The 12,386-nt window shown below is 31.7% G+C and overlaps 1 long non-coding RNA gene across 1 annotated transcript; it reads left to right on the top strand.

Annotated features, from left to right (window-relative positions):
* Window positions 1-6,185: 6,185 nt before the first annotated feature.
* LOC143066308 (uncharacterized) lies at window positions 6,186-11,839 on the top strand. Its single transcript, XR_012975541.1, has 3 exons — window positions 6,186-6,303; window positions 6,790-6,861; window positions 11,195-11,839. It is a non-coding gene; the product is annotated as an uncharacterized LOC143066308 (long non-coding RNA).
* Window positions 11,840-12,386: the final 547 nt, after the last annotated feature.

The raw sequence follows: 12,386 nt of genomic DNA, 5'->3' as shown, positions 1-12,386 counted from the left end.
ACCATTTGCATTTTTGTTGTTGTCGATTTTTCCTCCTGGATGAAATTAATTACATTTTTACAATTTCTATGTGAAGATAGATGAGAAATTAATTTAAAATATATTTTAGCAGCTATTGTTGTAATAAAAGTAAATTAAGTGTGATGTATACGTGAGTCAACGAATATTATTAGTAACATAGTGTGCTAGTGACCTAATACGGTATATATGGGGTCAGTAAATTCCATATGGGGTGAGAACGAAGCTCGATTCCCAATATGGAATTTACTGACCCCATATATACCGTATTAGGTCACTAGCACACTATGAAACGAATTTATCTTACCGACTATATTAAGTGTGAAATTTAGACTAGTGACCTATCAAAATGAGCCATCCTAGTCTTCAATACTGTTAGCTTTTAGAAACTACTTTCATTGATCCTATAAAAACAGATGCCATCAATAACAACTTAATAGGTTTAAATGTGTTTATGAATTCATTTCAATCTTAATCATCAATTTCTTCGTCTGTTGAAACCTTTAAGTTTTTTTCTCAGTACCGTTTTGTTTTTATAAAGGGACGCAACACCACTACTAACCGTGTATGAAATAAGCCCCGCCTCCCTTCTTACCTAATATGGAATATAAAGGGACGTAACTCCATTACTAACCGTGTATGAAATAAGCCCCGCCTCCCTACTAACCTAATATCAAATATACACCGTCTCCACGTGGACGCGTTTAACCAATCATATTCCTAGAAATGTATAGGCGGTAAGATAATGACATTAATTTTATACTTCATAAGTCATATAAAAGCCACTCATAATAGCACAACACCAAAAAGCTAGTAAAAGATTGAGTAACACAAAACCAATAAACGGTTAGTTATCTCATGTTTTCCAGAAAGATAAGCAGATCGTGCTCCACAATTGGCACCTAGTGATGATGCTTTCAATAACGTCACACACGATTAAAGAATGGAGATATTGTTGATAAAACAAGTGCTACATATTCCTAATAGTAGCTTAATACACTATTAGCTTCATAAGAAGATGTCTGTACCAAGTCAGGAACATGACAGTTGTAATACGTCTGATGTGTATGATCTTTTCATTTTGCCATTTGGTTAGGGGCTTTCTCTTTAGAATTTTCCTCATAGTTTGATATGCTTGTTATTTCACTTCCAAGTATGAGTGTCAAATTTCCCTGAGCATATGTGATATTGATATTCTATAACGGTCAATGAAATCATAATGAGATTCGTAAATGTTTTTTTAAGTGAACACTTGTATCAGTCAATTTATTGTTAAAAGCAAACTTCTTTTTAAAAAAAAAATGAATAACCCAACCCCTGGAACATTGTATTTTATGGAGATATAACCCCATATACAGGTGCAGTTGGAATATTTCGCCATACAAATTGTTAATTTAATAGCTAGTTTCTTCAATAAGATTGTATAGCTAGCTTTCTTTAATACCAAACCAAATTCAGCCTCGTTGGAATCAAAATACAAAATTCAATTTTAATCCTGAAAGAATTCAAAAACAGTTAATTCTGTAAATTTGATATTGATTATAGTTATCAAAGGTACCAGAATTATAATTCAGTACGCCAGACGCGCGTTTTGTCTACATAAGACTCATCAGTGACGCTCATATCAAAATATTTATAAAGCCAAACAAGTTCAAAGTTGAAGAGCATAGAGGATCTAAAATTCCAAAAAGTTGTGCCAAATACGGCTAAGGTAATCTATGCCTGGGATAAAAAAATCCTTAGTTTTTCGAAAAATTCAAAGTTTTTTAAACAGGAAATTTATAAAAATGACCACATTATTGATATTCATGTCAACACCGAAGTGTTGACTACTGGGCTGGTGATACCTTTAGGGACGAAACATCCACAAGCAGTGACATCGATCCAGTGGTGTAAATAGTTATCAAAGGTACCAGGATTATAATTTAGTATGGCAGACGCGCGTTTCGTCTACATAAGACTCATCAGTCACCCAGACGCGCGTTTCGTCTACATAAGACTCATCAGTGACGCTCACATCAAAATATTTATAAAGCCAAACACGTACAAAATTGAAGAGCATAGAGGATCCAAAATTCCAAAAAGTTGTGCCAAATACGGCTAAGGTAATCTATGCCTGGGATAAGAAAATCCTAAGTTTTTCGAAAAATTCAAAGTTTTGTAAACAGGAAATTTATAAAAATGACCACATTATTGATATTCATGTCAACACCGAAGTGTTGACTACTGGGCTGGTGATACCCTCGGGGACGAAACGTCCATCAGCAGTGGCATCGACCCAGTGGTGTAAATAGTTATCAAAGGTACCAGGATTATAATTTAGTACGCCAGACGCGCGTTTCGTCTACATAAGACTCACCAGTGACGCTCATATCAAAATATTTATAAAGCCAAACAAGTACAAAGTTGAAGAGCATTAAACACTCCTTCGTATTTCGTTTAATGACCACTTATCCCATGTCTTCATTTTGTTCAGCCTAATTTCTTCTCAAACAACATCTATATTTAGTTTATATCAAACACGATGCGGTCATTTTGAATGAGTTAAACTCAGAAAAGATGGGATATTACAGATTGGGGTAAAAAATGGTAAGCAACTCGGTTTATAAATAAACCAACAGTACAAGTACACCATGCACTATTCAAAAGTCATAAATCGATTGAGTGAAAACAAGTCCGGGCTACAACTAAAACCGAGGCAAACACATCAACTGTAAAAGGCAAACAGAGGAACAACAGGAAGACTGAAGTCCAACATATATAGAAAGGAAGTTCCGAACTATCTGATAACGACTGCCATATTCTTGATTTGGTACAGGACATTTTTAGAAAAAATGGGGGGGTTGAACCTTGCTTCATAGCTATTCAAACCTTCCGCTCATATGCCAACGTTAAAAGGTATGATATTGATATTAAATCAAATTTCAGAAGTAGCTATGACCATAGTAGGATAATGAAGTTTCGGATTTTAACAACAACACAGTCGTTAAATTAAAAAAAGGTTCTCTGCATAAAAATCACCAATGTCGATTGAGTCACAAAGATGGCGGACTGTCTTCTCTCAGTAAACCCTATCACTTCCAAAAGCTGACTACAGTATCTATGTTCGCACAACGTATACAACAATTACTAGACAAACTTCAATTATTTTTCAAATTGTACATTTTTATAAAATCTACCAATTCATTTGGTTTTAGGTGACTCTGTAAATATACTAAAGCATTCTTATTGAGACTGTTCTTTCATTTTTTTTAAACAATATTCGTAAAATGCGTTTAACATGACTGTATAGTAGATCATTGCTGTGTTTCTTAACAAAACAGTCCACATATACTATTTTTTAAAATAATTTAAAAAGGTACAGTTCATTTCTATACTAATGTTATTAATTTAAGCCCGAATTAAAAAGTAATAACAAAAATCCAAACCCAAAGGTTAGTAAAAAACCTTAAATTTTCTGACCAAAACAAGGTAAGATTGTAGTACAATTCTTTGTGAAACGATGGCCTAGCTTATAAATAAGTATGAAGAAATACAGAAAACAAAGATAGTTAAAGTTTCTGTACCCTTACTGTAGCTTAACTTTATTTTATGTAAACGAAAACGGGACTCGGTGGCTGGGTGGTAAAAGTAGTTGAACTGCTGTATAAACTAACTTGTCAACATCGAGGTTGTGAGTTCTTAATCCCGCACGTGACAAGTGCGATAGACTATAATCTTAATTTACTGGGATTTTAAGTTTATCGTGAGTACCACAGCTTCCTCCAGTAATAAAAACTAACCAGCATGAAAAAGTGCAAAAAGTGACGTTAAACATCAATCAATCAATTAATATAAACGATGTGTAAACAAATTTTATATTGTTTTTAAAAAACACATCACGCCGACGTATAGGGTTTTAAAAATTACCCAGTTTGTGTGGTTTTTAAAGGGGCACTAGCTGTCAAATTCATGGTCACTGATTTGACTCAAAATCTCATATTTAATTTATAACAATGAAAAACATTTATCCAAACTATCAAAAGTCTAGAATAAACAGTTTACAGAGCATGGGGTAGATAATATATAGGTTCGTTTCGTGTGTATTTTAGTCCAGACGTCATCTAATTAACTATCGATTTGACCTCAGATGACCATATAAGCGATTTAAACATAAATAAAGATATGAATAGATTAAACCAACACGTGCAATTGGATTTTTATAGGTCTGTTTGATTTTATTTTATAGATTAAAAATAGACGTTTCTCATTGTTTTTCACCGTATAAAAATGATTTTATGTGCATCGCATTAGTAATCAAATGATTTAACCGTAGTTTCACTTTCATTGTTGACATTCTTTTTCTTTAAATAACCAGTACACGTACAATGCATGCGTTGTCAATCTGTAGCTAGGGGTTAAATTGAAATTCACATGAATACGGATTTAAAGAGGTCGACTCATTCTCTTGCAAGTGAATAACTAATTATCAATGTTTCTTAGCGTAATTTGACAAAATTGAACCTTTTTGGCTGCAAAAAGCGAATTTTTATTTCACTATTTCACTTTCATTATTGATTGAACAGAAAAAATTCAAACTTTAGATTTTTTATATATCTCGTAGCTAGTACCCCTTAAATATTTATCACCCACATGTATCTTGTATAATTTAAATATATCACCCACATATAGTTTTTATGTTTTTAATTTATCACCCACAAAGATTTATTCATTATCGCCTCTCGTCTATTCCTATTATCACTTTATGACTATTATAACCATCCTTATTTGTGACATTCTGATATTCTGATAGGTGTAAATCATACCCTAAAAATTGACAATTCGTTTTACTGGCAGGTCAACATCCGGTCCACCTTCATTGATAACAGTTTATGATCAATTACTTCGGGTTTCTTAATTTTAAAATTTCCAGCAAAATGTCAGAAAATGACGCATTACAAATAAAAGTTTTGAATGACAAATGTCATTTAATTCATAGAATTGATAGATAGAAAATTACCCGTCTTTTGTTGAAGAAAAAGGTTTCAGATAAAGAAAACGAAAGTAAATGTAATGAAGAGTGTATAATGTATTGTTCTCACTCCCTACATACAACCTGCATTGCAGTTTATCATCATTATCAATCTGACGAGAGTAGCATATGGTATCAGCTAAAATAAAGGCAATAGTAGTATACCGCTGTTCGAAATCCATAACCAATCTGGCATGGTTGAGCGCTCACAAATATATTAAATCCGAAACTTCTTTATGTGTCTGTCCCCAAGTTAGGAGCATGTATTACAGTGGTTGTCGTTAATTCATGTCTGTCATATTTGTGGTTTCCTAAATTGATAATTTATAAATTAGGCCTTTAGTTTTCTCAATTGATAATTGTTTCATTTGTTCCATGTCGAAGCCTTTTATAAACGTCTATATGGTATATATATTTTTTCTCATTGTTGAAGGCCGTACGGTTGCCTTTAAAAGGTTATATCCACTTTATTTGAACTTTGGTGGAAGACCGTCTCATTTTGGCAATCATATCATATTTCTTTATTTTTTATATTTATCAGCATCATCAATCTAAAGGGAATAAGAGTTTATCAGCACTATCTTAAAAGTGTCTTTGTGAAGTGACTGTGTATTCACCACCATTATCAATATAACAAGTGTTACAAATCACTACTATTATCTATCTAACAAGTGTAACAATTCTTCGCCATTATCAGTCCTTACTTTGACACCAAAGTGACTTTGCGTTAAAAAATTTAGTTTTCAATAGGTAGAACCTTCAAATGCTATTTGAACAATCATTTTAATTTTTCAATCTGCATTTTTATTGCATTTATTGTTATAATACACATCTTCGCACCCAAACTGACATAAAAATGTAAGTTTTTGAATTGAGTTGTTCTCCTCTCTCATATCTAGTAAATCATTTTTGTAAAATATTTTGAATTATTGTATTCTTTATAAGTAATGCAATTGTTAACTGCATAACAACTGAGATAAAATGTTGCTTTGAAAACCTCTTGGGATAAAAAGAAAAATCGAAAAGGGTTGCATGAAAAATACTATAATTCATTATCAATTAGAATCAAATAATAATATTTCATTTAAGATTTAATATATCCAATAACCGGAATACAAACAGTTTCCCCACTTTCTTTAATGGTTTCCATAGGAACAAATTGCGTAGATGACATCTTAAAAGCTCCATTTTCACACTCTCCGGATACTGTGAAGATTTCTACAGAACTGGGGACACCTGAAAAAACCCGGGAGATCTTAAAGCAACATTATACGGTAAGGACCATAAATAATAATAACACATAAGAAATGTTCTCGTTTCCTAAAAGTTAAATATGAACAAATTAAAGTTAGAACATGTTATATTTCAATTTGAATTATGTTTTAAGTAAAAACTTTTAAAAGCAGAGTGTCACTCTTTTTTTTAGCTATTTTTATTTTATTAGTTTTAACTTTAATTTCATATAGACGGAATTTCTTTTTGAAATTCAGTCTAATAATTGACCGCACTTGCAAATAGTTACATATGCAGATATAAATATTGTGCTACATCGATTTAAGTGGTATGAAAAAAACATATTCGAGTGCGAAAGTCAACTTGGAAGGAACGATTCGAATAAATTGGACAAACCTACTGAAGGTTGTAATTGTCCAATAAATATTCAAACAGCAAATCCTTTACAATTATAACTTTATCAATTGAAATTAAGTGTTTTCCTTTTTGGTGGTATTTATAATTGCTGTTCAATTGACTGTTTTCAGTGAATCGTCTGTGATGAATTGTATACGGTGTACTAACATGATGTTTCTGATATGGACAAGTCTTATACAAATGTAAGTACATTCATTTCTTAAATCTTTGAAATTTTAGGTACAGTGAAGTTTTAATTTGCTACATTTTCAAAGCAAAATATTGGGGTTATTTTTTTGTGTATGTTTTGGATGTTTGGTTTTTGATTTAACTTGGTTATGGTTGATTTTTTTTTTTCATTTTTGCTTTTGCTTTTGCTTTATTTTTCTTTTTATTTTTGGGGGATTCTCTTTGTGGTTATTTGAAAAAAAAGATTCGTTTAAAACATTATTAAATGAAAAACTTTCAAGCAATCTTTGAACTTTTAATTTTGGCAAATTCAGGACGACTCCAATCAGTCATTTATTTTCTAATTAATTACATTACTGGTATCTATGACGAGTTTATTCTGAACAGTGATTGCCCATTATTTGATTTGGTTATATCACATGGGAATCTCTATTTAAGATTGGCGCTTTCTATCGTTACATGTTATTTTCTTTCTATCGTTACATGTTATTTTCTTTCTATCGTTACATGTTATTTTCTTTTTGTACGGCGTTGTTCCTTTTGATGTCTCCTCGAGACATACATAATGCTCTGTCGCTTTGACGTGTTTGTAGTGATGTTGTGGATTCAATGAACGAACCTTTGTTTAAATGAAACTTGAAAGTCGGGGATTTCGTTACCCCAAATTACTGGTAGAAATTATTATACTCTTTAATAGTTTGGATGTTTAGCAGTACCTGTGATTTTAATATTTAAATGTATGTTCTTAATATATCTCGTGAATATAGATATGATCCATATTAATATCATTCTTAACATAAAATTAAGCCCATACTGTACCATGTGTACCAATCATAATAAAACGTTATTTTGACGTGTTCGAAGTGCTTTCCTGGATTTACCTTTATAAGGTATGTTCAATCCTAAAAGAGGGACGAAAGATACCAAAGGAACAGTCAAACTCATAAATCTAAAACAAACTGACAACGCCATGGCTAAAAATGAAAAAGACAAACAAAAAACAGCACACATGACACAACATAGAAAACTAAAGAATAAACAACACGAACCCCCAAAAAAACTTGGGGTGATCTCAGTTGCTCCGGAAGGGTAAGCAGATCCTGCTCCACATGTGGCACCGTCGTGTTGCTTATGTGATAACAAATCCGGTAAATAGTCTTAATTCGGTAGGTCACATTCATCAAAGGGAAGGGGATTGTAGTTACGACGTAAGGAACATATCCGATATCATTTGTGAAACGGTTATTCCATAACGGTCAACCAACTCGTGATGAACTATTTCAAGTCAGTGAGGTATAAATACGATTTAACTATATGCCGGAAAGGGACACACTGAGTGGAATCCAAAATTTCGTTTTTGTCTCGGTGCATGACATCTGCGCAAACGCATTTCATTTAAAAACAAAATAGTATCGACAATTAGATATGTTGAAAGTGAGCGTCAGAAAGATATTTCTTTTGCTTCAAAACTTAATCTTTCAGTACTGCCAATGGCACAGGTAAATAGTATGAAAAATAATTATTATAGATTGATATATGTCATTTTCCAGATCTGCTCTGTTATTGTCACGAGATCTTGATATCCGTCGTATTAATAACAGGGAAGATATGCAAATCTAAATCTATTTATTGCTTAATTGTGTGATCAGTGATAATGTTTTACCTGTAAATCGTATGGCAGAAAATAATGTATGATTTTCTATTTACTTCATATCATACGTCTATTTAGCTCTGTCATTGACCAGCATTGCATGTTACTCCTTGTAACAAATAACGCGGAAGTAGAAGTGGGATATCGAACTAGATAGTATCGTTAAGATTTGATTGCATAATATGCAGCCGATTGCATTGGGTGTGTAGGTTATATATTTGGTTAGCTTGCTTGCTAGGTGAACAGTGAAGTCATTATTAGGTTAGGTAAACTATCCTCCTTTAAGAGTAGACTAGTCCGTTTGTTATTGCCTTATATATTTGTTTTTCGTTCATTTTTTGTACGTAAATAAGGCCGTTATTTTTTTTCGTTTGAATTGTTTCACATTGTCATTTCGGGTTCTTTTTATAGCTGACTATGCAGTATTGGTTTTGCTCATTGTTGAAGGTCGTACGGTGACCTATAGTCGTTAATTTCCGAGTCATTTTGGTCTCTTGTGGAGAGTTGTTTCATTGGCAATCATATACGGAACACCGAATGGGACTCTTGTGATTTTGTACTCGAAATTCAATTTTGTTCGGACAAAAGTGAGTTTTGTTCAACAAAAATAAGTTCAGTTTAACAAAATTTGTAGGATACTACAAATTTATATTTTGTCATACAAAATTATCATTCAGTGGACAAAAGTTAGTTTTGTCATGACAAAATTCATTTTTGTAACACAGACTTTACTTTTGTTACCTAATTTGAAATTGGGCGACAAAAGTCAATTTTGTATGCAAATTAGTTTAATTTGTATTCTGTGAACTAATTTGCATACAAAACTGAGATTTTGTCACAAAATTTAATTTTGTGGTTATTTTTGTTAAACAGAAGTGAAAATTTAACACAAAAGTCAATTTTGTCTCACAAAAGTTAATTTTGTCTACACAAAATTGAATTTTGTAATGACAAAATTATTTTTTTTGACACAAAATTCATTTTTGTCATGACAAAGTTCAATTTTGTGTTTATTTTTTCGTAGATAAAATTGAGTTTTATTAAACAGAAGTGAAAATTTAACACAAAATTCATTTTTGTCACAAAAGTCAATTTTGTATGCAAATAAGTTTATATTTCACAAAATTGAATTTTGTATTTTGTCATGAAAAAAATTAATTTTGTCTACAAAAATGGATTTTGTCATCACAAAATTGAAGTTCTCATAAAACAAGTCTATATCACATAGTTTATTAGACAAAAATGATTTTGTTATGACAGAATTGAATTTTGTACAAAACCACAAAAGTCCCATTCGGCGCCCCGTAATCATACAACATCGCCTTTTTGAATAGTCCGACAGATAACCAATCTATTTGTCTGTAGGACTAGGATACTTCGAAAGGAGGGTAGTATATCTTACATAATAATGACTTCACAGCTCAGCTAGCAAGCAAGCTGACCATATATATTACCTTTGCATACACACTCGATGTAATCGGCTGTAAAACACAATATCTACGACAACTAATAATTATTTCTAAGGTCAACAATATTTAAAAATAACAAGATAAATGCAAGTCCGTCGTTTATTGTTGTAAAAATTCAATAAAATCAGACACAGTTAAAACTATAAGACTTTAATTGAATGTTCAAAGATAAGTCAAACATCTGTTTTGTTTGAACCCGATGTACATGTTCGGGGAATACATCCATGGTTGGTTAAATGTTCGACAAAAACATTACTCACGATAAGTTAAGGTAGTGTAAATTTTAGTCAAAATTAGAGAACAACTTATTTATAAAAAAAAAATGTGTAATCTTAATGGGTTTCGTTAAGAAATTTCTTCAATATTACTGATATATTTCAGTTTTCAATTTTGCTTGTTATGATAAGAGTAATTCCAAGATTTTTTTCAAAAAATATACAATTCAATCCTGATATCGAAACGCTATTTTTTTTCTCGAATTTAACAGCTTTAAGTACAAGTTTGTTGTTGTTGGAAGGATGAAAAAATATCTATCAAAAAAATCTATCGAGAGTATGAATATTCATTAATAAAACGATATTATTTCAAATAAACAATAGGCATCACAATTTCTCATAAGCATTATGTCCAATACGTTGCGTAATACTGAAAAACTATGTGCGTACTGTGTTGATTCACTGGACAATCACATAACATTATTGCTTTTGTCGATGATAAAGAGCATTCTAATAACTGAAATCACTATCAGAATGTACTGATAGAAACCACTATAACCATTGTTTTTGTTTACTCTTCAACATCGTATTTAATTTGACCTTCGAACTGTTTCGATCGTAACGCAACTAATGAATCTCATGTGAACGCTTATAGCTCGTTCAGAGTAGCAAATAATTACCCTGGACTCTTTGTAATGTTTAGCTATTTAAATTATAAGAAAATCCCAGTCTCAAGTTTTGAAATATCAATGACTTTTCAAATATGGAATATTTTTCAGTATTTCATTGACATTAAAAATAATTTAATTTGTTTTTATCTTTATTTGCAGTCAACATTTAGGTTTTTGTTTTGTTTTGTTTTCCTTTTTTTTGTATTTTACTGATAAACAGATCTAGTGTTTGTCTGTAAAACTGACAGCTGCAATCGCAGGCGAAATATATGATTCCAATGAACACTTACTTGAATTCCCTTAATTAATAAAGTATTCTCGTTAACATTTTCTCTTTTAAGGGTTGTTTTCGGAGAGGATGCTTCATATGCAGGCAAACCTGGAATGACAAATGGCTTGTTGTCTGAATACTTCTTACCACACATTTATGATACATACGACGATTGGTTCGTTGACAAAGCAGACGTCACAGACGATATTTCGCAGCAATTATCTGAACAGTTTAAAAACCTCTTCAAGACTTATTCTCAAGACGATGCAGACCAAATAGCGGATAAAAAAGAAACTGCGATTGGCATGCTTTCTAACAATGTACATGATAGAAACAGTTATGACACAGTCCAGGAAGTCAACATGAAAGACAATGAACTACATAACAATTCGGAAAACGAAATCGCGGACGGGATGAGCCTTAACAATACAGATGAGATGAACGATACATTTAATATACCTTTCCTGTTTGGAGATAAAAATGATGCATTGGAAGATGAATTATTTCAAAGATACAGAAGGTCAGTTCACCATAGATACAGTGGGCGTCACAGAAGCATTGCTGATAGCCTTGGGAGACTAAGGCGGGTCTTTGGATTACCAATGCAAAGAAGGGGATTTCTTGATCCCATAGCCTCACATTTGATTGGATGAGGAAGCAGATAAGAGAACTTAAAATGTATTAACGTTCTACAGATAAATGCAATACAATGTGATGTTGTTATATTCTTATTCAGTATTTCGATTAAACAGTATATTTTAGAAAAAAATATTATTTAGGTACAAATATATCATACATTAATAATAGGAAATTTGAAATGAATAAATTATGTTAAAAAAATAAAATTACACACAATCTATTTTTTTTATATCAAAACTGTTGAAAACCTTTTTTCTGACGATTTTCATGACAAAGAACAGGTACATAAATATCAGGAGATATTTTATTCTTGACTTGACTTGGGACAGGAACATTTATATATGATAGTATTTACTTGATAAGAACAGAATAATTATACTTGCAAAGGACATGACGCAAAGGAATAGTTTGCACAACACCTGAAATTAATATGTACAAAAGAAAAAAAATAATTTTCACGCAGGAAAATGTGAAAACGGATGAAAGTTAATATATTTCGCCCACTAAAAAAATTATCATATCCCCAAACAAAAATCAAATGGTTTGCCATTTGCTGTACGTTATGGATTTTTATTGTTGTTTATGGCCATGGTGTAACTTGTTATTGTTCAATTCTGGGGTTT

This window comes from Mytilus galloprovincialis, chromosome 3 (assembly GCF_965363235.1).
Source record: "Mytilus galloprovincialis chromosome 3, xbMytGall1.hap1.1, whole genome shotgun sequence".
In the NCBI taxonomy this organism is placed as follows: domain Eukaryota; kingdom Metazoa; phylum Mollusca; class Bivalvia; order Mytilida; family Mytilidae; genus Mytilus; species Mytilus galloprovincialis.
This window is presented reverse-complemented; position numbering and strand designations above follow the sequence as displayed.